The sequence below is a fragment of the Lichenostomus cassidix genome, chromosome 9, assembly GCF_008360975.1.
Source record: "Lichenostomus cassidix isolate B80296 chromosome 9, HeHo_3.0, whole genome shotgun sequence".
Taxonomy (NCBI): domain Eukaryota; kingdom Metazoa; phylum Chordata; class Aves; order Passeriformes; family Meliphagidae; genus Lichenostomus; species Lichenostomus cassidix.
This window is the reverse complement of record NC_139490.1, coordinates 10,923,429-10,929,436: the sequence shown is the minus strand read 5'-3', so window position 1 is coordinate 10,929,436 and position 6,008 is coordinate 10,923,429.

Below are 6,008 nucleotides of genomic sequence, written 5' to 3'. Positions count from 1 at the left end.
TTAATAAAATTAACTCTGCAAGGATTGGATTTCCCTAGTGCATGAGACAGATTAAGGGACAGGCCAAAAGGGAAACAGAGCTCACACTTCTGTTATAAAAAGGCATTTCTGATAAATCCTGGACATTTTCCTCTGTACAAACGAAGGTTCAAAGTATTCCTGCCCTGCAGAACATCAGGCCAACACTATTTCTGGGTGATTAAATCCCTCCCAGGTATTGAAATAGGCACTGCACAGGTCCTGAAAAACCAGTCTTGTCCAGGTTGGTCCTGCAGGCTCTGAGAGGAGGGATGATGCTGCAGGAGTGTTACAAGCAAGGCAGCAGGGTGCTCCTATTTCAGGCTCTGCTGTCCCCAGATTCACTCAGAGCTCTGTCCAGTCCACACAGGCTGCAGCATCTGCACCATGGGAGCACACAGTGATTATTCTGAGGGATGAAATAAATAGAAGAAAAGCTCAGGAGGAGAAAGGAATATGCACCACATGGTTGGAAGTGAGAACAGCAGTATCTAAAAGACCTAGAACAGCGTTCCTCTTCATCCTGTAATGTTTGTATTGCTGTTTGCATTAGCTGATCACAGCTGGAAGAACTCATTCTCTGTTACTGAGGACCAAATTGAGCTTTCTAAAAGCCCTGAAAACAAAGGTTTGGTAAAAGCTCTCTGCTGTCCAAATATGCTTTTGAATGATTAGTACCAAATTAAACTCTTTCAGTTTTAACCACAGAACCATTCCCTCACCAGAGCCACTCTGCTTGTGAGAGTTACCTCTGCATGGCTAAAGGCAAAACTCATCACAAGGACTCTCCTGAGCTTCTGCAGTATTTTCAGAACAGGTCAGCTTCTGGCACTGAAATGGGGATAATCCCTTTAGTGACCCCAAATACATTCTCAAGCACAAAACATACTTTGACATTTCAATTCATATATCATGAAAACACCATGTGTGTCAAGGGAAAAAAGGGAGCAACATGCTTAGTTACAAGGAAATGCCATTAACCAACAGTCTAGGGTTGCTGCAAGACTGAGCTCAGCCCATGAAAAATTAAAGGCAACAGAGACCTCTAATGCATCACATATCAGGAGAACCATTAAGTAATCAGTCAGCATCCAGTTTTATAGGCATTTTGGGCATAATTCAATCTCCATTCATTTTAGATCATTTCCTTAATGAAGTAATGCACTGGACATAAATATTTCAGTGCAACTCTCCAATGCTCTTTAAGTAGTAAGCAGCTTTCAGTAACACAGAACCCAATTAAGCTGTAAAGGATAAAGACTGACACACAAAAAAACTGAAAGAAGGACTAGATGCAGGAGTAGTGATGTGCCTAAGTCCACAGGATTTTGACATGTAGGTACAGCTGTGCTCCTGAAGAGCCATTGAAGACAGCAAACGAGATCAGAACAGAAGAAAAATCTGGGGTTAAGATGCTATTCTATAGCTAGACTGCCTCTCCATTACATGTGCACCTCAAGCAGTTTGGGGTAAGCATTGTCTTTTTGTTTCAGGTTTTTACACAACACCAACACAGAGGGATGAGGATCATCCTGAAGGGAATTTCCCAGTGTTCTGCACAGCAGTGATGCTTTTCCTGCCTTCATGCACAGCAAAAAGGGAATGGGTTAGCAAGAAAAAGGTTTCCTTAAGTGTTTTTTCCTGTCATCCACAGCACTAAATGGTAATTTTGCTACAAAACCTCTCTTTTCCACGGGTTATGGTGGTTCAGCAAGACATTTAAAATAATTACTAGATTACTACAGCAGATACCCCATCCGGCCCCTCCTGCACTGCAGAAGCCAACCACTCCTGTCCCCTTTGGAGGGGAGGCTGCCAGGCCAAGGTTTCAGACAAATTGCTTGACACATGGGTATCCACAGCAGCCTGACAGAGGTGCTATACATCCAAAAGTCACTGCAAACTTCTTTGCAGAGCAGCAGCCACAGGTTTCTCTGGGATTCACACCACAGTATGGTAAGATTCTTCAAAACAGAAAGCACTGCAAGCCCAAGAAAACCATTTACTGCCTTTGAACCACAGGCTGAAGTATTTCACACCAAAAGTTACAAAAAGCACGGGCGAGGTAAGCTAGGGAATTCATTTTAGCATGTAAGAGTCAATTCTTAATCCTCTAAAGGGTAAACCAAAACACTCACAAGAGGAGAGAGAAGTTTAAATCCATCAGAAGGATGGGGAAAAGAGTCTTTACAAGTGTGAAAAGGCCTTTTCCCAGCCGAGCAAGCTGGGAAGGGCTGGTGATAAAAGGGAGGAGTCACTTCTTTCAGGGCATTAAGAGCTTTTAGGAGAAGGTAGTGGAGACTCTGCCTCCTGGCTGGAGGTGGGTGTGAGTGGTTGTGTAATTTGTCAAGCAGAACTCCCTGTTCTGTGGGGAGTTTTGACCTTATGTAATGTTTTAAAACTTTTCTAACTTTTTTTTTTTTTTTAATGTCCTAGTAGCTGATGTGTTGTATTGGTAGTGAGCAGCGTTCCTGTGGTCTGAGGTCATGGCAGCTCCACTCACAGCTCATCACACCGTGAGCTGCCCTGGGCCTGAGGAAAGAGTCCGGGGGAAGGTACTGCCCCTGATCTTCCCTGGATTACACTGTGTTCGGGCAAAGGGGCTTCTAATATTTCAATTCTGCTATTTTTTAAAGTTTTTGGGTGCTTAGCTTTGCCACATATTCAACATTATTAAAATCCACTTTTTTTGCCACACAATTTCTATAATGAAATAAAGCGAAGCAGTGCAGTACTGTAAATAAGAAAACTACCCAAATACTACCCTTCAAGTCGTCAATAGTTCAGGTGCCAATGGCTACTACAACCTATCCTGACAAATGATATATATAAAAAAATTCTAAGGTATTAAGGACTCCAAAGCATGCTGGTCAGCGTTTCCTTTCTGGCCACTAGAGAGAGCCCTGGGATAGAACGTGCTGCTGGCACAGCACCTGGACAGGCATGGGAGCAAAAATAATCACTTTAAAGAACAATAAAGCATTTCCCCACCTGACTCCCTTTCTTTTTTTTTCCCTTTATTAATCCAAGTTAATTTTCAAGTCTTTGCTTTTAATTTGCTCTATGTTTCTCTAGGGATAGCTGGATTATTACGTAAACTGCCACAGTTTTTTCCTATCCCTTGTTAAGGATATTTGGAGAAAAAGATTCTCGTCAAAAACGACTGGGTTGCACAGAGTGGCTGGCACTAAAACTGAGTAAAGTTCACTCATGTAAGAAATGCCAAGGTTGTTAATACTGCCAGTAAGTGTGGGTAGAGGTATCAAAACATTTCCATGGCAGTTGGGAGCACAGGGGTGTCAGTGTGAGCTGTGGTGGAGCTTTATCTGAAGACAAAAGCACTTTAGTGCCACACAATATTTGAGTGTTTGCCTTGCTGCCAGGCTTGCAATGCTGCAGCCCTGAGCTGTGCTCACACAGCTGAACCACTTTGGGACTGATTCAAAACCTGCACAGAGTGATGCTCTGCACACCTGCAGGTCACAGGTGATCAGCACTAACTTCAGTCTGGGCTGTGGGCTACCAAGGAATACAATTTAAGGAATAAGCCTCCAGCTTCTTGCCTGGATTCATACAGCCTTCATAAATATTCCACTAAAATGATGACCTTATGCTCCTAAATTATTTGTTGTTTTATTTCTGCCAGAACTACCAGTGCTCTGATTTTTAGGTTTAGTAGCTCATTTGGAGTGCTTTCTGTTCAAAATTCAGGTGGGCTGGGCTGGGTCAGTGTTTGGCTGCCCTTACAGTGACATTTTCTCTTGGTCCTGGGGACTTTCTCTCATTGTCACCCACGCAATATGTGCTCTATTTGCCCAGCTGAAGTTCATGAAATTGGGAGAATATTTAGAGAAAAGAAAGTTTTCAGCTGAGCAGAGAGTCACTTCTAAATTACAGCTGGTGCTGGGGTCCTGTCAAGCAGCACATCCTGACTTCAAGCAGACATCTTCCCAAGACCAGCTACCAGTGTGTCCCACAGAAAAGAAAATCACTCCTTGGCTTACCTGCTTCCAACAGGAGCCACTGCTGTCAGCCAGAACCCACAAGGACTCTCATCTTCTCACAGCTAAAAGCAGAAAATGGAGAACAGCAGGGCCAGGAGGAGTCAGCTTTGGTTGGCTGTTTCAGCATCCTTAAGGATGAGACAAGCTGCACCTTTGCACAGCTGATTTAACTCCTGACATCAGGAGAGCTGACTTAGCATCCCGGTGGAGCAATCACCAGGAAAACTTGGTTTTCTGTTGCTGTTCAGCCATTCCAGTTTTGTCCAGCAGAGACCTGCCTACCCCAGAGGCTGTACTGGTGCTCCAGGTCGCTGTTATCCCCTGGGGATGTTAACAGGACACAGCTGCTGCCAGATCTGCAGCCACGGCCACACTCGGAGCAGCTGTGGGTCCTCTCTGCCTCAGGTGTGGCAGCAATGAATCCCTCTGCTCCCGTGGGTTGCTCCGTGAGGAGGGGAGGAAAGCAGCTGTGTAGACCGCTCTTGGGTCAGAACCTGTCCCAGCTCCAAGCTCTGCCCAGGGAAGGGGATGCTGGTGCACTTCTGGGTATAAACCCCACCAGTGACACACTCATGGGTTCCTCTGGCTCACAATTAAACCCTGCGTACATCAACCATGTTTTCAGTAAAAAGGGAAACCATCCAAATCTAAAATTGCCAGGAAAAACTTGTCCTGTGACGTGTCATTACGCTGTTCACACATAAATAGAAATCATGTGTAGCATGATTTTGAGCCCTCTAAAGCAGCCAGGGGCTCACTGTGCCTGTTTGAAGCCTGGCCTCGAAATGCCATGCGGTGAATCATCGAGGTGGAGCTAGGATATCTGTTTGGGGGAAAAGGCATCATGGGAGCTATTACTAAGGCAAAAGCAGTGCCAGGGGAAGGCAGACTTCGTGAAAACTGAGGTGTTAGTACTTGGAGCTGCTGCTCACCAGCAAAAATGTGAAACAGGAGCAGGTTTTGGCAGAGCCACTTGGGTGCCTGTCTGGGGCTCTCTGGGGTCAGGGAAGCACAGACATTCAACAAGTACCCAGCTGCCAGACTCAAGTTCTGTGCTCGTTTTAAACTTGGTTTGCAGCCTGATCCCACATCTCATTTACTAAGTCTAATTTTTGCCATTAACTGTGTTGGGAATTCTAGCCAATGATTTAGGATAAAACTGATTGACTCAGGGCACTGTTCAAGTATCAGTCTCTGAAAGAAGACATCAGGGTGATGGACACATGCACCTCAGGCCTGAGATAAATGATTGGTGCCAGGAGTACTTGTTTGCTAGCAGCATGGTGCAAAGAACTGGGATGCAATTTGCTCAATATTTAAATCGAGAAGAAATAGTTTCAGGAATAAACCAGGGTTTCACATGGCAGAGGGGATGTTCTCCAACTCCAGCCACGTTGTAATCCAACATAGACAAACCAGGTCTCTGGAAAATTAATTGGGAATGGTCCATAACCTACCATGTGTACTACAGCAAGTCATTTGTGCCTCAGGTACCTCACCTGGTTTAGGTTATGGGTCACTCTGCAGCCATGATTTGCCTTCTGAACAGAAGGAGCATCAGCTCCAGGCAGGGAGCTGCTCCCAGCATGGACCTGGGTGGGAGATGAGGACCTGGAGAAGCACACAACAGGAGAGTGCAGCTGCCACCTGCAACTCCTGCCTTGCAGGGAGGAGGAAGCAGCCAAAGGGGCAGTCAGGCTGCTAGGCACCCAGCAATGGTGACTTTCAGCAATCTCCACTGGCTTAGCTTTTTCGCAGCTGGAAGATACCTGGGAAACCTTGATCCATCACCAGTGGCACCATGGATCCACCTACAATGGCACATCCACAGTCTGAGAGCTGCATACCACTTGGAAACTCAGAGACCAAAGTTTTCAGGTACAGAAAAAAAAGCCCCAGGGGCTCTTCAGTATTCTTTCTGTGGTCCCCACATCCAGTTACGAGTGCACATCACTGCAGCAGGTGAAAGATTTCTCAGGGCTCCAG